General features: G+C 32.3%; 1 pseudogene across 1 annotated transcript; it reads left to right on the top strand.

Annotated features, from left to right (window-relative positions):
- Window positions 1–821: 821 nt before the first annotated feature.
- LOC143589861 (GDSL esterase/lipase At1g28580-like) lies at window positions 822–11,580 on the top strand (annotated as a pseudogene). The gene is made up of 5 exons (XR_013145363.1): window positions 822–1,157; window positions 10,445–10,672; window positions 10,766–10,917; window positions 10,994–11,269; window positions 11,359–11,580. The product of XR_013145363.1 is annotated as a GDSL esterase/lipase At1g28580-like (transcript).
- Window positions 11,581–22,248: the final 10,668 nt, after the last annotated feature.

Raw genomic sequence — 22,248 nt, 5'->3', positions numbered from 1 at the left:
AGCTCAAACCCGATCCCAAACCCGAACCCATGGGATCCGGCTCAAATGTTGTGGGCTACTTTGCTCTCAAATAATAATGACTCCAATAACCATTTCTTTACCAACCAACATCGACCCGCAATGCCTCAACCCATGCAACCGTTTACCATCGATATGTCCTTTCGACCGCCAATGCCGTTTATGCCTTCGCAAGTACCCGAAACCCAAACACCCGAAACCCGAGTATCTGAAACGCAAGTTCGTCGTAAACGAAGTCTTAAAAAGAAAGCTGGCGGTCAAAAAAACTACCGCAAAAATCGAAAGACAAAAGTGGGAAGCGGATGAGGAATTGGTGTTGGTTATGATTTTTATTTATATGTTTTTTATTTGTATGTTTTTTTATTTGTTTTTTTATTTGTATGTTTACAATATTATTATTTAATTTTTATTAAATGGTGTTTGTTACAAAAATAAATTAATAAAAGGAAGGGCGTCCATGCCTTCACTATATAGAGGCATCATAGGTTGGGGCTTCAATGCCCTTCACCATAAATAATAGCGTTATAGTGTTCTTTTTATTGTTAACAGCGTTTTTTGTTATTTGTTAGTTTTTTTCATGTTTATATTTAAAGTGCACGTGTTTTTCTAAAAATGTCACATTTTTATTTTAATGATTTCAGCAACCACCATTGCAATGGCAACATAAATAACAGACCATTTATTTGATTTAATACTTTGTGGTTTGTATTATATCTGTTTATTTATTTAATATTCAAATTCTGCATATGTTATGTTAGAAATGTCACAAGTCTACTAATTTTAATGATTTTCCCGTTTGAGTAACCAATCACCATCCCATACAAGTAGAGCCTCATCAACCTAAACAATCATCCATTTTTTTATTTCTATTACAATGGCTACTGCTTCTTCCATTTTTTTAATTTTCACGGGTTTTTTCGTGCTTTTAATATCATTACATAATACTTCTTTACATGCTAATGGATGCTATACATCCATCATCGGCTTCGGCGACTCCCTTTCCGACACCGGTAACCTTAAACACCTCGCCTCCATATCCAAACAACAGTTTTTGTTGTTTGCACCCCCTTACGGCCAAAACTTCATCAATTAATCCACTGGTCGTTCTTCTAATGGCCGCCTCATCATCGATTTCTTCGGTAACTTTCTATCTCTATGTGTGATCGTGACTTGTTGATTTCATGCAATTTAGACATTGATTGTATCGCTTAGGCTCATTAGTTTTTCTCAAAAATATATAGAATAGTAAAAAATGTATATTTATAACTTAATAAATAAATAACGAGCCTAGCTGAAATTTTAGAAAAGGAGTTCGAAACGAGGCAAGCTCGAGGCTAGTCAAGCTCGGACTTGGCTCTGCTTGTTTTCAAATGAATATCACTAGGTACTAAGACACGTACATTGTGACGTTAAACCATAAAAATAATAATAAAAAATTAAAATAAAAACATACATCAAAGCATAGAACTGCGCACGTGCAGTTGCGGGGCATTAACTCACATGTTACGACACGTTAAAACGTGAGATAAAAAAATTAGACCAAAAGGTAATAAAAAACACTATCAAAGAAAAGAATAATGACGATGTAACATAAAAAGTGAACTAAAAAGAAATTAATGACTTGTTCATCTATGTTTAAATTACTTGTACATTATCAAACGCAACGCTGTTTTGAACAACGTACTTTCATTGAAACATAGAAAAATAAGTTTGTCACAACATTATACTCGATTAGACTTCTATAAAACATGTTATTTTAAGTTATAAAAATTGTTGGAAACTAAGAATAATTTATAATAATAGAAAAATAAAAAAATAAATTTGGATGGTATAAATGTTAGAAAAAGCTAATTATATAATTAATTTGTGTTTTGTAAACAATTAATTTTAAACTAGGGTATAGCCCGTGTTACACACGGGTGAAAAAACATGTCAATAAACATAATAAATTTAAACAACAAATTCAAGCAATACAAAACTTCTTCAAACTTTCGGACTAAAACGTTAACCATTTACATGTTCTAGATATTAAAAGTTAAAAGTTACAATAAGTTAATGTACATCGAACAACCAAAAAAATCAACAAAAGACCTAAACATGTTCTTTCATATTAAACCATCATCAACTTCTTCAAACATTTTACCAAAAGAAACTCATTTTGCTTCACCACCTGAAAATATAATAAAACAATAGCATCCAAATTAAATATATTTAATAATGAGTAACATTTGAACATTAATAAAGTTGTTTTTATTAAATTGTTGTTTTTATTAAAACAAAATAACATACAACAACAAACAAAGTAAAATGACAACATAAATCATCTTTCTAACTTAAACCATTAAACCGAAAAGATATATCAATAAAAACCTTTTTGGCTGTAAATGTATAGATAACAAATTTGATGCTCTTTTAAAACAACCCGTTTTGAAATATTTCAAAATAGTTAAAAAAAATTAAAAAAATGGAATTAGTCAACTTCGAAAAATTATGTATTTTTTTTAATTTTTTATCAATCTTGCAACAAACTTTTTAATCAGTGACATTTATATTTTGTTAAACTTGCAAACATAAAAACGTTTTACAATAAATGAATTTTCAAATAAATTTGGAAAGATTAAAAAAATTTATGTTGACTTTAAATATATTTAAAGGTGAAAAAATATGATACAAAAATATATATACCATATATACACGTATTTTAATAAAAAAATATATTAAAAACGTGGAAATTAATTGTTATATTTAAATGAGAATATTATTAAAGACATTACTAACGAACGTATATGAATATCCCGTAAAAACAGAAAATGTAATAGACGCGTATTTAAGAAATTGACATTTTATGTTGAGTATATATTAGGAAAATGAATTAAATTAGAATATATTAAATGACTATTTAAGTTATAAATCTGTTTACCAAATTTTCTGGAACTATCAAAACTAATAGTCGGTCAACAATATTAAAGGAAGTTATTAACTTTAAAAATTTTAGAAAACACCGACCCACATTATAGTCAATTCCAAAAATAAATAATAAATTATACTAAACTTATTTATTTGAAATTCGAATTATTAATTTGAATACACGTAAAAATAATAATTATAAATAATGACTTTCAACTTTATTATATGATTTGATTAAATTAAAATATAATAAATTGTTATTAAACTTATAAATCTGTTTACCAAAATTTATAAACGAAATTTGTTATAGTTAAAGATCCTAAATACAAAAAATATTACAAAAACCATGGCATAATGTAACCTTGAAATTATTACTTTTTTTAGGTGATCCATAATTAATATTATTTTATTACAGTCTTTGAAATTTGCATTCAATTTTGTTACAAACTCATTATCATTAATTGTGAGATTTATGTCTAATTATAAATTTGTCAAACGTATAAGATAGGAAGATTGTGAAGATTGGAAACTAATAAACATAATAATATTGACAATTGAAACAAAAATTTTCCATAACCAATTGTAATATATCTTTTTTGAGAATTCAAATTCAAATAATATTTCGAATTTTTATAGTGCATTAATTTTTAAACAGTTTCCATAACCAAATGATAACACTCATTAACATTAATTGTGACATTTATATCTCATTATACATTGGTCAAACAAAAAAGATGGAAAGTATGTGAAAATTAGGAAATACTCAAAACTTAATCTTACTAATGGAGATTGACAATAATATTGACATTTGAGAAAATATATTTTGGAAGTGCAAAAAATATACATAAATAATAACAAAAATATACATCAATATTAAACAAAAATACATAAATACATGAATAATAACGAAAAAATATATATCAATATTAAACAAAAAATAAGAAATCTTATCAACAAATCTTCAATCCATGAAATTAACTATATCAAGTTGGAGAGATAACCTGAAATTAGAAAATTAAATATTAATATTAATATCACAAAATAAATAAATTGCCAATTATAGAAGATTTGAATTATGTAAACAAATATTCTAATTGATAACCAGAATATTTGAATCGCGTTACCGGAAAAACGAAATAGGAAAAATCTCTATTGTATCTTCGATTTTGATATAGAACCTAAAAAGATTAATAGAAAATTATATAATAGTTAATATAAATACAAACAAAAATGGAAAACAAAAATCTTACCGGAAAACCGTTATAACTTCAAAATATCAATTCAATCTTGAATTTTGATATACAAGCTAAAGAGATTATTACAAAATCATATAACAATTAAAATAAATATAAAACCATATTGGAAAACCTTAGCGGAAAAAGACGTTACCTTGCAGGAAAATCATATAACATTGTTGGCCATTAGAGTATAATATATAAACTTACCGGAAAACGTTGAATTTGTGACAAAAATCTTACCGGAAAACCTTACTGGAAAACCGTCATAACTTCAAAATATTAATTCAATCTTGAATTATGATATACAACCTAAAGAGATCATTACAAAATCATATAACAAATAAAATAAATATAAAACCATATCGGAATACCTTACCGGAAAAATATATTACCTTGCCGGAAAATCATATAAACATTGTTGGCCATTAGAGTATAATATATAACCTAACCGGAAAATGTTTAGTCCCGATCTATATTACCGGAATATAGAAGATGGTGGATGGTGGAGTTAGTAATATATAATGCTAAATATATATGTTTCCCTTGTATATTTTATTTAATATTTTAATTGTTTTTTCTCGTTTTTAGTCGAGATTTGTATACTACTAACGTTTTTATATTTCGTAGGTTCCGGGATTTGATCGTGATTAAAAAGGGCGAAAAACGAGCTAAAACGAGCCGAAACGGAGATCCGGAACGCATCAGGAAGGAACCGGACAGAGAACCGGTCAGACCGGGCCGGTCGGACCGGCCCCCATGGAAGAGCACGCCGCGCTGCGCCTAGGGGAAAGGCCAAAAGCCCTAGGCGCGGCGCCTAGGCACATCTGGGCTAGAGTTATTTCGTTTTTGCTTCTTGTCGGGCCTAGTTTTCGCTATTTAAACGCATTTAACTTAAACCTAACAGAACCTTAAGCCACCCGCCGATTTTGGGAGTTCTTGGAGGAGATTTTCAAGTTTCGTAGTGATTTTGAAGGCAAGAGGACAGCTGGTGAAGACTTATACGTTCACGTTTGGAGATTACGGGTTTTATTGCCTTTAATCCTTCGTTCTTTAGATTTTCACCATGTTTTCGTTATTATTTGTTTTGTTTGATTTAGACTATATGATGCTAGGCTAAACTTCATAGACTGCCTAGGTCGTGATGAACCTTAGTTCGGTTTGATTTTATTTGAATTTCCGTTATAGATTTTATGTTCTAAGTAAACTGTTAAGTTTGATTTGATTGATGTGTATGATTGCCTGGTTTTGTTTACTTGAATTTATTGTTTCACATTGCCTTTGTTGATTGTTTCATACGATAGGGTTTTGTTAGGTCATTTACTGTGTGTTCTTGGCTAGTTTGTGATTAATATGCATTAAAATCATAGAAACAATAAAATCAAGTAAACAGATAAAAGTGAGCTGCTAGTCTAAAAAGTTGTAAAGTGATAGGCTATTAATAGATCTTTGCTTGTCGGGATTGCTAGATTTAGTTCTTCGTAAGGAGTCCGTCTAGATTTGATTGTCAGCTTAGTCTATTAAATTAATTGAGTTTGCTTTGCTATCTTTTGAATTCCGCGCTGTAAGGTAGGTTTTCGCCATAAAAGATACTTAGACATAAGTGATTAAGTAACCGTAAGGAAGTTTAATATAAAACTGGTGAGTCTTAAAACATGTTAGAAATCCATAGGCGTCTTCTTGAAGTTCAAGGGTCCTGTTCGGGTTTTCTGTCAATGGTCTATTTTATATTCCCAGTTCCATAACTTGCGTTTTTCCATTTAAATTAATAACCGTAACTTTGGGGATTCTGGCCTGGGTAGTTATTTTCATCATCTGAATTAATCTAAGTTTTCTAAATTGTTTATTAGTTAAATTAAATTAGGTTAAGTTTAATTAATTAATTAGTTTAAAGTAATGATTATGTTTTATTATAATTTTATTAATTAGTGTTTGTTTTAATTAATTTTAATAATTAGTTTAAATTCCCCCTCAAATATTATTAATAAATAGTCGTGTCTTGTAGTTGAGTCTAATTTGCTAGTTTCGTAATTTAAAGAGTCTCGTGGGTTCGATATCCGGACTTACTTAGCTGTACTAGAGTCGATCGGTTCACTTGCCGGTTAGTAGTTTAAGTTATGTTTAAGGCTCTAGAGTATTACTTAGTGTCTATATTAGTATAATTTTAGTTAATAATTATTTGACTACTTTTAGCACATAAGTGGAGTTAGTAAGCCGAGAGAGAGAGAGAGATTAAAATGATTTGGGTGGAATATCTTAAGATTTAAATAAGTTTTTTGGGTGTTTGGTCAACATGACACATGGCAGAATATTAGAGCACATGAGAATGGAAACATGTTGACTGGATTGCACATGTGGACAGCCTAGAAGAAGGCCATGTATACACGTATTTTAATAAAAAAAATATATTAAAAACATGGAAATTAATTGTTATATTTAAATGAGAATATTATTAAAGACATTACTAACGAACGTATATGAATATCCCGTAAAAACAGAAAATGTAATAGGCGCGTATTTAAGAAATTAACATTTTATGTTGAGTATATATTAGGAAAATGAATTAAATTAGAATATATTAAATGGCTATTTAAGTTATAAATCTGTTTACCAAATTTTCTGGAACTATCAAAACTAATAGTCGGTCAACAATATTAAAGGAAGTTATTAATTTTAAAAATTTTAGAAAACACCGACCCACGTTATAGTCAATTCCAAAAATAAATAAATAAATTATACTCAACTTATTTATTTGAAATTCGAATTATTAATTTGAATACACGTAAAAATAATAATTATAAATAATGACTTTCAACTTTATTATATGATTTGATTAAATTAGAATATAATAAATTGTTGTTTAAGTTATAAATCTTTTTACCAAAATTGTTAAACGAAATTTGTTATAGTCAAAGATCCTAAATACAAAAAATATTACAAAAACCATGGCATAATGTAACCTTGAAATTATTACTTTTTTTAGGTGATCCATAATTAATATTATTTTATTACAGTCTTTGAATTTGCATTCAATTTTGTTACAAACTCATTATCATTAATTGTGAGATTTATGCCTAATTATAAATTGGTCAAACGTTAATATAGGAAGATTGTGAATATTGGAAACTAATAAACATAATAATATTGACAATTGAAACAAAAATTTTCCATAACCAATTGTAATATATCTTTTTTTAGAATTCAAATTCAAATAATATTTCAAATTTTTATAGTGCATTAATTGTTAAACAGTTTCTATAACCAAATGATAACACTCATTAGCATTAATTGTGACATTTATGTCTCATTATACGTTGGTCAAACAAAAAAGATGGAAAGTATGTGAAAATTAGGAAATACTCAAAACTTATCTTACTAATTGAGATTGACAATAATATTGACATTTGAGAAAATATTTTTTGGAAGTGCAAAAAATATACATAAATAATAACAAAAATATACATCAATATTAAACAAAAATACATAAATACATGAATAATAACAAATATATATATATCAATATTAAACAAAAAATAAGAAATCTTATCAACAAATCTTCAATGAAATTAACTATATCAAGTTGGAGAGATAACCTGAAATTAGAAAATTAAATATTAATATTAATATCACAAAATAAATAAATTGCCAATTATAGAAGATTTGAATTATGTAAACAAATATTCTAATTGATAACCAGAATATTTGAATCGTTTTACCGGAAAAACGAAATAGGAAAAATCTCTATTGTATCTTCGATTTTGATATAGAACCTAAAGAGATTAATAAAAAATCATATAATAATTAATATAAATACAAACAAAAATGAAAAACAAAAATCTTACCGGAAAACCGTTATAACTTTAAAATATCAATTCAATCTTAGATTTTGATATACAAGCTAAAGAGATTATTACAAATTCATATAACAATTAAAATAAATATAAAACCATATTGGAAAACCTTAGCGGAAAAAGACGTTACCTTGCCGGAAAATCATATAACATTGTTGGCCATTAGAGTATAATATATAAACTTACCGGAAAACGTTGAATTTGTGACAAAAATTTTACCGGAAACTTTACCGGAAAACCTTACTGGAAAACCGTCATAACTTCAAAATATTAATTCAATCTTGAATTTTGATATACAACCTAAAAAGATCATTACAAAATCATATAACAAATAAAATAAATATAAAACCATATCGGAATACCTTACCGGAAAAAGATATTACCTTGCCGGAAAATCATATAAACATTGTTGGCCATTAGAGTATAATATATAACCTAATCGGAAAATGATTAATCCTGATCTATATTACCGGAATATTGAAGATGGTGGATGGTGGAGTTAGTAAGCCGAGAGAGAGAGAGAGAGAGAGAGAGAGAGAGAGAGAGATTAAAATGATTTGGGTGGAATATCTTAAGATTTAAATAAGTTTTTTGGGTGTTTGGTCAACATGACACATGACAGAATATTAGAGCACATAAGAATGGAAACATGCTGACTGGATTGCACATGTGGACAGCCTAAAAGAAGGTCATATGTCCATATTGTATTGCTTTAATAGTATTTTAAGATACCCACGCGTTGCATTGGCCCCTATTAAAGGGGAGGCGAAAAGTAAAATTTACAAAAGTGTACCCATAGAAGGGAAGACATGGTTTAAACCAGAGATAAATGTTGTTTGATAACCATAGTATAGTAAACTTATAAATGAGATTATTAAAATTTTCTCCTGTTATCTGTTTTATGTGACTTTTCTTTAAACCAACCCGTTATAATTCGAACCACTTCCGGCCCGAAATGTGTTATGACCCAAACCCATTTCAACCAGAACTCGTTTTTGTGACACCAAACCATGCATATTTATCCTTTTCTTGAACGACGACTTTCTTTTGTGTTAGGTCACTACACTCCTCAAATATGAAGTTCTGTTGCCCCACTATGGCCAGACTATATTGTCTTAACCGGACTTACGCTGGCTTCAGAGTTTGGGTTGAGCGTTCCCCCGAAAAACCAAACCATGCATATGATCTATATATAATATGTAATTTTTTTTAAAAATTATAATATTTAAAAACAATAATTTAAGTTGTTATACTCAGGGAAGCTAAATAGTTTATTATGATAGTGTGTGTTAAAAAAACCAACTTATTTTATAATTTTCTCATAAAAATATCTCTCAACAACTTCTTACACATAAAAACCCAACCTACTTTACGTTTTTATTTTTAACTCAAAGAAATCCCTAACAATTTTTTTGAATATTAAAATCCCTTCATATATTAAATTTGAACTAAGTTATGACAAAATAATTGCAATAATAGTAACAATATTAACAACTTGGAACTGGTAGACGAATCCATCGGTTATTTTCAGTTTATCCGGGTTATTCACATACTTTCAGTCGATTTGGGTTAAACAAAAAACCAAACCAAACCCAAAGTAATTTAAATACTCCCAAATCGAACCACAAACTGCATTCCAATTCGCTTTGGTTTTTGGTTTCAACCAAATAAACCGAATTCATTTTATTGGGTTTATTCCGTTAAATATAAAGTATGGTTTGTTCGGGTTAATTGGTTTATTAGGATAATATATAAAATAAATCGAAAACTGAATATGTAATTCATTTGTTTAACCCAAAACTAAACCGATGGTCACCTTATTAATTCCAAGTTGTTTTAGTTTTTTATTTTGATCTATGCTCGCCGGAACGGTTCAAACGTCATCCAAGCCCAATCTAGTTTACATGACCAGAGGTTTTTGAAAGAAGATGATGAAGGGAAATTAGAAAGAGAGTGGAGAGAGAAATAATGTTAAAGAAAATTAAAAAAAGTTTTCCTTAAAATAAAACGAAACATAAGGGATTTCCTAAATTTTAGACATGAAAGACGGGATTACTTAAAATTTGGACGGAACCGACGGGATTCAAATAATTTTGAATCTCGTCGGATCGATTTCCAATGTGACGCCCCCAGACGAGATTTAAAGGGTTACGTCCAAATTTTAAAAATAAATTGGGTTATTTTGAGTTTCTCTTTCTAGAAAATGTCATTTTGAAAATTTCCCAAAAGATAAATCTCACATTAATTAATCCTTGGGTAAAACATGTGTACTACACTTGTTCACAACTGAAATACTATATAGAGAATAGAATGCATGTGTTTAATTATAAATTATATTTTCTTACAGTTTACACAGTTTAATCATCACAATTTGTACAATCATCAGTGAATCTCGGCACCTTTGTTCATCACAATATACATTTATATATGCAGCTGAGCATCTAGGGTTGCCATTGGTACCACCATTTCTCCAAGACAATTTGAATAACAACACGGTGACATTCAACCAAGGAGTGAATTATGCAGTTACAGGTGCAACAGCATTGCATCCATCAGTTCTTGAACCAATAGGGTTTGTAAATCCAATAACAAATGCATCTTTAGGAGTTCAATTATCATGGTTTAAACAATCACTACCTTCCATTTGCGGCAACGATTCAAGTAACCAATACCATACAAGTTTCAAGTTCTTAATTCAAACCCTTATAACTAGTAGGTTTTCATATATACTAAACGATCATAATTCTATGACAGATTGTAGAGATTTCATTAAAAGATCTTTGATCCTCGTGGGAGAAATTGGGGGAGACGATTACAACTTTCCATTACTTAAGGGTGGTAAACAAATCGAAGAAGTTACACTACTTGTTCCTGTTGTTATTGATACCATCATCTCTACAGTCGTTGTAAGTAACAATGTTATATCTTTGTATGATAATCAAATTATCTTATGTGTGTTATAGTTCTAACTTATAGTTGTAGGATTTGATTGATATGGGAGCTAAATCACTAGTCGTTCCTGGAAACTTTCCAATTGGATGCTTCGCAGCATATTTAACAGTCTTCAATTCTGAGAATGAAGAGTACGATCCTGTAACCGGGTGCCTTGTTCGTATAAGCCAGAGTTTGCTGAATACCACAACAAACTTTTGCAAACACAACTAAATCAAGTTCAATATCTTCATCCAAATGTTAACATCATATATGCCGATTATTACAACGCCGCCATGGAAATCTACCTTTTCCCATCTAAATTTGGTAAGTAACATGAGTTGACGAATAACAATAATAACTAGTTTCATATTTCATACCTACATTATCAATCCCGCATTTGGTTAAATATTTAGGGTTCACGAATGGAGCTTTGAAGGCGTGTTGTGGAGGCAAAAGGAGATATAATGTCAATTTAGCAGCGGTGTGTGGAGATGTGTCTGCAACTATGTGTGATGAACCAGACACATATGTTTGTTGGGATGGAATACATTTAACTGAAGCAGCATACAAAATAATTTCCAAGAATTTATTTTCAATGCCTCAATTTAGTTCGTTGTGTTCTATATCAACTTAAGGAGTTGTTGGTTATTTTAGTGTTATTGGATTAACTTGTCGATTGAGGAAATAACGTTAAGAAATTAAACGAGTTAGGTGACGCGGGAGTGCGGGCTTGTTTAACAATAATGTTATTTGGGCTTTGTTATTTGGTTTTATACTTGGGCTTAAGTATAATGATAAGTGGGCTTATGATTAATCATTTGGGCTCATGTGAGATATGGGAATTGATTTATATATGCCGATGATTTCATTCTCTGGAGAATAACATATCATCTCATCAAATATACAAAGAACAGAGAAGCCGGTTACTTCTCTCTGGTTCTTCATCATCGCATAGAATCATCAAAATCCAATTCCAACTACAGAAAGTCTCTGTCTTATCCGATAAATCATTACGTGTAACCCGCAAATAGGTTTATCTGAAAGTGATTCACGATTCAGAGATTAATCCAGGTAATTGTTCAAGAAACCAAGATTACAGGTTTGCATCATTGATTGAATTCATCCTCCAGGTACGCAATATATACAAAAAAAGATAAACCTATTTTAGGGTTTAAATGGGTGTTCGATTTTAGATTCAAGAAATTTAGAATGAATAATTTCGTGTTATGTGGCTTGTGAATTAACTTTAATTCGCAAGTCTAATGATCAGATTGGGGACTGGTTGTCTTGGTTTCATAAATTTTGATTTCTAGAATCTATCTTCACAAATATTTTATTTTGATGATAACCACCAATTTGGGAAAACCGTAATGATGTGTTAATCATTTTATGGTGGTTGCATGAGAATTTCAAGAAATCAAAATGCATTTAGATCTACGATCAAGAATGTTGAGTCAAAAAATTGACCTAAGGGGGAGATTGTTGAGTCAAAGATTTGACCTAAATGAAGTACATGGAAGATTGGAATCTTCTCAACCTCCTCTGATTTCGCTAAGTAATGGATCCGAGCACACCTTAGACATCCGAGCAAGCTTTTACTTAGCCGAGTACGATATTTTGCCTACCGGGCAAGGTTTACTTCAAGTAGTCTTCTTTAGTGGATATCCGAGCAGGGTTTGCAAATTAGTGCATTGCCGGGTAAGGTACACTAGTTTATGTAAATCCGGGCAAGGTTCACTTTATCAAGCAAGTCTGTTCTTCAGAACCAAGTATTTTACTCTTCCGAGTAAGGTTTGGTTGACCAAGTCCAAGAAGCCAAGTGATTGGAAGACCGGGCAAGGTATTCATTAATAAGTATGATCCAAGTATGTTTGATAATCTAAAGGAATATCTCTAAGTAATATCGAGCAAGATTCAGCTCGAGCAAGGAACAGTACTCCCGAGTACACTTTGCTAATAAGTTATTTTATAGCAAAGAGCTGAAATGGATCATTAAAGAACAAGGTTGCTCGTAAGGAGTTGTCGGGCAAAGTCTGGCAAAGTCAAGAAGACTGAAGTCTACTCGGTGAATATTTTACTTGGTAAAATACTCTTCAATTAAAGTCTACCCGGAAACTGATCCCGAGCACACTTCTATGTTACCAAGTTATGAAGGATGGCCGAGCATACTCGGAAAGACAAGATTGGTGCAAAGCCTACCCGGAAGACTTGTTTTACACATAGTTTATTTTGAATATGTAATTTGAATATGTATGATTGTATTTAGGGTTTCTAGAAGGAATGACAGCTGTCCTAGGTTGGCAGGCCTATAAATAGAATGTTTAGGGCACGCCGCCAAAAGAGAGAGGACACGAACTTTGAGCCTTTACACTTTTCGGATAAGAAAGAATATTTCTTGAAAGTGACGGCTGTCCTAGGATTCCAAAAAAACCCTAAATCGATTATCCACTTTGTATGATGAAAATTATATAGATGGAAATCTTTTGAGTGAATCCTGTGTGTGCTTTCTACCTTTGATTATTCTTTGCAACCGTATGTTTGTTATTTATTCCGCCTTTAACAAATGGATATCTTTCTAAATATAGCAACCCGTCATTAACTCTCTTGTCAACACATTAATCTTTGTGACTTATGACATGATTGATTAAGATCCAGCTGAAATCGAGGGGCCCGACAAGTGGTATCAGAGCTTGTTACTGCTATTTTGGAAAGATTGTTGCTGATTGAAGATTTGAAGAAGAATGACGTAAGCAGACCACTGTTCGATTGATTTGTAACGTTAGCAGCCCTGTTTTTTATTTTTCTTCCAGATCTACAATCTACCGGTGTTTTCTCTTCCTTATTTCAATTAAAGTTTTAATTTTTATATCTAAATCTTGTTCTAATCACATCAGACACATCAGATCTGAGCATTCTGTTTTCAGATCTGATTATTTTGACACTCTGTGTTTACAAAGAAACTGATTTTTGATTTCTCAAAATGTCTGGGTATGAGGAACAAGAGGTGTCTACTAACAAGATACCAAGGCTGTATGGACAGGAAAACTTTATCAAATGGAAAGTACTCTTTGAAGCAGCCGTATGCTACAATGATATTGATATGTGGAACTCCATCAAGAATGGTCCACAAACTGCTGTTGAAGAAGGTGTAAATGCAGCTGCAACTGCTGCTGTAAGAGAAAGAATGAGAAAGGTGGATGACAAAGCCTTAGCTATGATTAAGCTAGGTTTGTCTTGGGAGATTTTGACCAAGGTGGCACATCACACAACTGCCAAGCAAATGTATGATGTCATCCTTGAGATGTATGAAGGGAATACCGAACTAAAGAACATAAAGAAGCAAAGATTGAAGCAACAGTTAGAAAGGTTCAAGTATAAGGAAGGAGAGAGGTTGAAATCAATACTAGAACGTTTTCTAAGTATTGTGAAAGAGTTGAGGACAACTGATTATGTAATGACTGACTTTGATTTGAATACAAAGTTACTCAACTCAATGCCAAAAGAATGGTATACTGCTTGCAAGTTCATCCTTCAGAAGCATAATTTCAATGAATTGAAATTGGATGATGTAGTATGCTTTCTTCAGGCTGCATAACTTGAAATGATAGAGAATGAGATGATTAAGGAAGATAGACCCTGCTTCAATGTTTCAAATGCGTTGATTGCACCCATGGGAAATCTGTCTACCAAGAATCAACAGCAAATTCCCATTATTGAAGAACCAGCTGAACATAATGTTGTTACTCCAAAATCTTTCATTTGAGGTAGCACAAGTAATCAAGGAAATCAGCAGAGGTTCAATGTGCAACTGATTGATGACACTGATTCAGCCTCTATGCCAAGTGGAAATGTTCCTCATACTGGCACAGGACATGGTCAAAGCAATGAAACACAGGCTTTGCTGTCTATGTTTACTGAGTCATATAATGCATTTGTTGCAAAGAACCTAATTCACACAAGTGTGGTACAAGATGATTTAGAGCAAATTGATGCAGATGACTTGGAAGACATGGACTTGAAGTGGCAATCTGCCATGTTGGGTTTGAGAAGTAAAAGGCTGTATAACAGAACTGGTAGGTCTCTGGTTTCTGGTCCTAATGACAGGATTGGATTTGATAAGTCAAAAGCAATCTGCTACAATTGTCAGCAACATGGTCATTTTGCAAGAGAATGCAATCAACCAAGAAACTTTCAAATGAATCAATTCCAGAATCAACAACCAGGAGGTCAGCAGCAATATCAATAAAATCAACCAAGAAGTCAGCAGCATTACCAACAAAATCAGCCAAGATTCAACAACAACAACAATCAAATGAACAACTTCAACAACAACAACTTCAATCCCAACAACAATTACAACCCCAACTTCAACAACTTTCAGCCTCAAATGACTAATCAACAACAAAATATGCAACAGACTCAAGGTTTTCAAATGAATAACAATCAAAACCTTCAAGCAGCTCAAAATGTTCCAAACAACAATGTTCCAGCAAATCAAAATCAGATCAGAAATCAAGGAAATATGGCAGTGACTACACAGCATGAAGGAAATTTTGATTGGAGCAATCATGAAGAGGACATGGCAGATGATATCAGGAAAGCAAATGTGGCATTCATGGCCATAATTGAGAAAGAAAAAGGATCATCATCTCAGGTACACTCTGCTCCTACTGTTGATTTAAATGAACTTATCATTGAATTGAGAACAAAAGTAGGCAAGCTGGAAAGTGAGTGTTTTAGAAAACAAAGTATCATCAATGAGTATGAGGCAAGTGAGATGATCAGTGAAGAAAAGATTAAAAGCCTTGAAGATGATTGCATGATCAATTACAGAACTCAAACCAGATACATCACTAAGATTGATAGATTAAAGAAGATGTTGGTTGAAGAAAAGGTGCAAAACACAAGACTTAAGGTTGAAACTGAATTTATGAAGAATTTGGTCTCAACAGGCAACATATGTGGTATACTGAACCAGGTGAAGGACCAAGACAAATACAAAGCAGTTCCACCTCCATTCAACAACAACTTCATGCCAAAAGTTGACAAAGAGAAAAGAGATGCATACTTGCAACAATTCAGAGATGTCTTTCAAGACAATGAAGAATTTGTTGATTTGTACAAAAAGGTATAAGTGAATGAAGAAGGAGAGTTTGTGATTAAGAAAGTTGTAAAAGAGGATAAGTCAATTGGAGTTCAAGTCTCTGAGGATGACTTTGATTCAGTTAAATTGGATCAAGATGACTTGAGTGATTTGAGTGATCAAATTACTGAAAAGGAAATCAAAGTTGCTGAAAAAGGAAGAAAATATAAGAAACCGGAATTTGTTGATAAACTTCCAAAGTATCCACTAGTCCCACCAAGATTGAAGAAACAGAATGATAAAATGAAAAGAGAACATGTTTCTTTTGACATTTGTGAAAGGAGGAAGATAAACTACAATGCAGTCAGACCACCAAGCAAGGCTGTATTGGGTAGGATAAAGCAGAACAACAAAAAGAAGATTGTGACTGAAAAAGTTGATACAGAAAATTTTATCCCAGTTTATCCAATATTTTCTAGTCATGAGGTGTTTGATGTTGGAGAAGTAGAAACTATGGAAGAGTATGAGAAAAGACAGTCAAGGGTTAGAGAAAGCAGTGATGAAGAACCTGTGACTATTAAAAAAATTGTCTTTGTCAAAAGCAAACTTGAAAGACAAGACATTAAGATTGAGGAGTTTGTGCCATTCTCAATTAACTATGATAGCTTAAAGAATCAGAAGACTCTAGGAGTCAAGTCACCTAAGCCAAGTGAAATATTCAAGAAACCAAAAGAACATGAAATATTCAAAGGCAAGGTTTGGTGCAAAAGGTGTGATGAATATGGTCATCACACAGATTCATGTAATGAAAGATTCAAATTCAAACCATTTCATGTACCAGATGGAACAAAGTATGGCCAAGACTTTGTTCTATACAAACAGAAGTATGATATATATCTGGGAAAAGGAAAGGTGTGTGGAAATGAAACCATGAACAGAGAAGAAAATAAATCTGAAAAGGAGACAAGGATTGAGAAGAAAACTGAAGTAACAACAAAGAAGCAAGTGACTGAATTAGCAAAAAGAAGTAAATCTCCTAAGAAGCATGAGAAATTGACCAAAAAGAACTATCAGTCTTTGAGAATCAAACAAGATACTCAATCAGTAAAATCTAATGGTTCTCAAGGATCATCAAGCAGTGAGAAGACAAGAAGAAAAGATGCACATTCTAGAAATAAACCAACATAACTCACTGGTGATGAGAAGTTTCTATTAAAACATGGATAAGAACCACATGGTTTCCTTTGGAAACCTAAGACTGAGAGTAAGGTTGAGCAAGTTGCTGATGTGAGTGTCTACTCTGAGAAGAAGGACTATGTGATAAAGAAGTATGCCACTGACTCAGCTGAATACCAGTGTCCAACCTCACTTGTTAAAACTCCAAGAGAGTGTGGTTATGAAACTGATAATTCAGACAACTTAGAATTGACTCATGAAGATCCTAAACCAACAACACTCACTTCCCAAGCTGTGTCTGAAATTGAATCTGATGAGCTGCAAGTTAATAAGGCTTGCACTTCATCACTCAACTAATCAAACTTTTTTGTATGTGCAGGAACAGTCCACTCCTCTAAATGATATATGGTATATGGATAGTGGTTGTTCTAGGCACATGACTTGTGACAAGAGATCTCTTGTCAATTATGAAGAGAAGTATGAAGGTCCAGTAGCTTTTGGGAGTGATGAAAATGGTGGAAAGATTGTTGGAAAAGGAATCTTAACAAATGGGAAAGTCTCATTTGATAATTTATTTCATGTTGAATGTCTTCAGTACAATCTGCTGAGTATATCACAAATGTGTGATAAGGGTTACAAAGTCAGTTTTGATGATTCACACTGTTTCATTTTAAAACCTGAGTTTGTAATTCCACCTGAAATGATTATGATGATGGCACCAAGAAATGGTAACTTGTATGAATTGAATATGAAAGAAGCTATCTCAATTGGAGGTGCATGTTTTGTTTCCAAAACCACTGAAAATGAGTCAAAATTGTGGCATAGGAAACTGTGTCATGTGAACTTGAAGAACATGAATAGACTTGTCAAAGGTGAGCATGTCATAGGTTTACCTACAAGAGAATTCAAGTTGGAAGATCATTGTGATTCATGTCAAAAGGGAAAACAACACAAATCTACTCATAAGTCAAAACTCATCAATTCAATTGATCAAGTACTTGAATTACTTCACATGGATCTCTTTGGTCCTGTGAGTGTACCAAGTATTGGGAAGAAAAGATATTGTCTGGTGATCATTGATGACTATTCAAGATACACTTGGTTTTATTTCCTAAGTACCAAGGATGAGACTGCAGAGTTGATTAAAGGTTATGTAACAATGATTGAGAACAAGTTGAATAAGACAGTCAAGATGATGAGAAGTGACAATGGCACTGAGTTCAAGAATGGAGTCATGCAAGAATTCTGTGAAGCAAAAGGAATACAACAATTCTCAGCTCCTAGAACTCCTGAACAAAATGATGTTGCAGAAAGAAGAAATAGAACTTTGATTGAAGCTGCAAGAACCATATTGGCAGATGCTAATCTGCCTGTCACTTTTTGGGCTGAAGCTATAAATACAGCATGCTATGTTCAGAACAGGGTACTTGTCAACAAAAGGCATAACAAAACTCCATATGAAATATTTCACAACAGAAAGCCTTACATTAAGTTTTTCAAGCCCTTTGGATGCAAATGTTTTCTACTGAACACAAGAGACTATTTGAACAAGTTTCAAACAAAGTCCCTGGATTGTTTCTTTGTTGGATATTCTACACACTCAAAAGCCTACAGAGTTTATGTGAAAGATCACTTGAGTGTTATAGAATCATCTGACATCATCTTTAATGAGAATCAATTCAACACAGTTGATGGTGCAGCATGGTTGTTTGATCATGAGAAGTTAATAAGGTCTTTCAAGACTTATCCTGAAGACTTTGATGAATCTTTCTACAAGACCAGTGAAATTGAAGAGAAAAAGAAGAAGTCATTGGACTTGGAAGAATTATGGAAGAAGGTTGCTGAAAAGGAAAAGGAATATACTTTTGTGAAGAACTCCTCATGTGATATTGGTGAACCTAATCAAGAAAACAATCACAATGTTGAACATGATCATACTGAGAACAATCAAGACAATCAAGATGCACAAAATGATCAAGTTCAGAATGAGGGTGACACAAGCAACCAAGCAAGTGAAGAAGAAGCTGCATCTACAGCAAGATTTCAAGATCTATTTCAAAGATTGAACTTACAAAACAATGGTGCATCTACTTCAGGACAACATACTGATGAAGCACCAGAATTTCATGATGCAGAAGCTGATTTAATCATTGAAGAACCAGAGTTCAATGAAACAAATCTTGACACAAATTTGTCTACAGATATGATTGTACAAACTCCTTATGTGGAAAAGAATCATCCTTCTGAAAACATCATTGGTGATTTGCATGAAAGAGTTACAAGAAGTCATTCCGAAATTGCAAACATTTGTCTTTACTCTTGTTTTCTGTCCCAAATAGAACCAAAGAACATAGCACAAGCATTAAAAGATAATAGTTGGGTGGAAGCAATGCAAGAGGAATTGGCACAATTTAGAGACCTGCATGTGTGGGATCTTGTTGATAAGCCATTTGACAGATATGCAATTGGAACCAAATGGGTTTTTAGAAACAAAAGGGATGAAAGGGGTTTGGTGATTAAGAATAAAGCTAGACTTGTAGCACTGGGATGTCTTCAAGAAGAAGGAATAGACTTTGAGGAAGTCTTTGCACCGGTTGCAAGACTTGAAGCTATCAGGATTTTTCTTGCATATGCTGCCTCAAAGAACATTAGAGTGTTCCAGCTTGATGTTAAGTCTGCATTTCTAAATGGAAAGATTGATGAAGAGGTGTATGTTGCTCAACCTCCAGGTTTTGAGGATCCAATGTATCAAAACAGAGTGTATAAGTTAAACAAAGCCCTTTATGGATTGCATCAGGCTCCTAGAGCATGGTGTGATGAGCTGTCAAATCATCTTCTTGAAAATGGTTTCAAAAGAGGAGCCATTGACAAGACACTCTTCTACAAAAGAAAGGGATCAGACTTGCTTCTGTTACAAGTGTATGTGGATGACATCATCTTTGGTTCTACAAATGAACAAATGTGTATGGAGTTTGAAGGGGTAATGAAGTCCAAATACAGCATGAGTTCTATGGGAGAAATGAACTTCTTTCTAGGATTGCAAGTTCAACAGAAGGCTGAGGGGATTTTCATTCATCAAAACAAATATGTGCAGGACATCTTGAACAAGTTCAACTGTCAAGAGTACAAGACTGCTTCAACTCCAATGGACACCAAAGAAAAGATGATTGCAGATGAAAAGGGGAAGCCTATAGATGAACATGAATATAGAGCCAAAATTGGATCTCTGATGTATCTGACTGCAACAAGACCAGATATCATGTTTGCTGTATGTGTGTGTGCAAGATTCCAATCAAGTCCAAAAATCTCCCATATGAATGTTGTTAAAAGAATATTCAGATATTTGAAGGGAAGACCAGACTTAGGGATTTGGTATCCAAAGAACCAAGATTTTGATCTGATTGCATATACAGACAGTGATTATGATGGCTGCAACATGAGCAGAAAGTCAACCTCAGGAGGATGTCAATTTTTTTGTGAAAGGCTAGTGTCATGGCAATGTAAAAAGCATACTACAGTCTCAATCTCTACTGCAGAAGCTGAATATTTTGCTGCATCCGCCTGTTGTGCACAAGTTCTATGGATTCAAAATCAGATGCTGGACTATGGTTTGAATTTCTTGAAGACCCCTATTCTTATTGACAATACTGCTGCATATTTTACTGTTAAAAATCCAGTTCAACATTCCAAAACTAAGCACATTGAAATCAGACATCATTTCATCAGAGACTGCAGTGAAAAAGGTTTGATTGAAATGCAAAGGGTTAATACAAGTGACAATTTGGCTGACCTATTCACAAACCACTTGATAGAACCAGGTTCAACTTTCTTCTGAAAGCCCTGGGAATGATCAACTCTGATGAAATATGATTAAGGATGTGTGCCTGGTTGTGTGTCTCTCTGTGATAACTGATTATTTTTTTAGAGATTACACTTATTGAATGTTTAGTGAATATGCTTAATTATGTTACTTAAGTATGATATTTGAATATGCTACTGAATATGTTAACTGTTATGTGCCTTAACTGTGTATGTATGCAAACATTGACACGTTTGATCTGATTGATAGGTTTGCATGATTATCTGTTGATGTGCATGTGTGATATTAGAATAAGTGTCTGTGTTGTGATTTACTTGTTAGAGTAAGCTTATTTGACATCACTGCTTGAATACTTGAATATGTGTATTATCTGATCATGTGATGTTATTAAGATAGACTAGACCTTGAATGTTAGTATTGTCTGCTTGTCTTGATGATGTTATGTTTGATTAAGATTTGATTGTGTTACAACTGTTTGTGTCAAAATAAGTTTTATGTCAAAATTAAATGATAAAATAAATTTTCTAATGAATTTTTGCATAAATACTTTATTTTGGTCAAAAACATGAGCAAGTTGATTAATGGTGTTGAGATATGATAAGATTATTCAGTTCAAGCTTTAAAAGAAGCTTAAAAGAAGGATTTTTTTTAAAGAGAAGTCTCAAGAAGTTGTTTTTGCTGAAAATTACGTCATTTGCTTAGTTGGAAGGACATGCACTTGTGTTTTTTGGTCCTTAAATCTCTACAGATTCAAAGAATAGCCATTGACCTGAAAAACTGAATGCATTTGGGGCAATTATAACTTGTTTCTTATTCCTTCACTTAAAACTATGTCAATAGCTCTAACTTTGAAAGGACATATATTCACATGTATGTTTGGTCATGTTGACCACTTTTGGTCAAACAGGATAACCATTAACCTGACAATGAAGAGATATTGGGGTGATTGAATATTAAACTGTGATTAATGGGAAATGATAGTACATTGACTACTTAACTGATCATATGGAATTAATAGGCTAAAAAGACCTTAGTATAGTCATTAACATGTATGGTTGCTTTCCCATGATGATGTAAAATCTAAGGTGATATAAACATAATGAATATGCTAATCTTTAAGTGGAGATACATAGTTGTCTTTGCATGTCTCAAGATAAATCTCTCCGAATGATAGGCAGAAAAGTGATTACCCAGTCATACACGAGCCTGTTGTTATTTGGTCAA

Source organism: Bidens hawaiensis, unplaced genomic scaffold (genome assembly GCF_021521415.1).
Source record: "Bidens hawaiensis isolate Kalapana, Puna unplaced genomic scaffold, B.hawaiensis_p1.1 tig00037982_1, whole genome shotgun sequence".
NCBI classification, from domain to species: domain Eukaryota; kingdom Viridiplantae; phylum Streptophyta; class Magnoliopsida; order Asterales; family Asteraceae; genus Bidens; species Bidens hawaiensis.
This window is presented reverse-complemented; position numbering and strand designations above follow the sequence as displayed.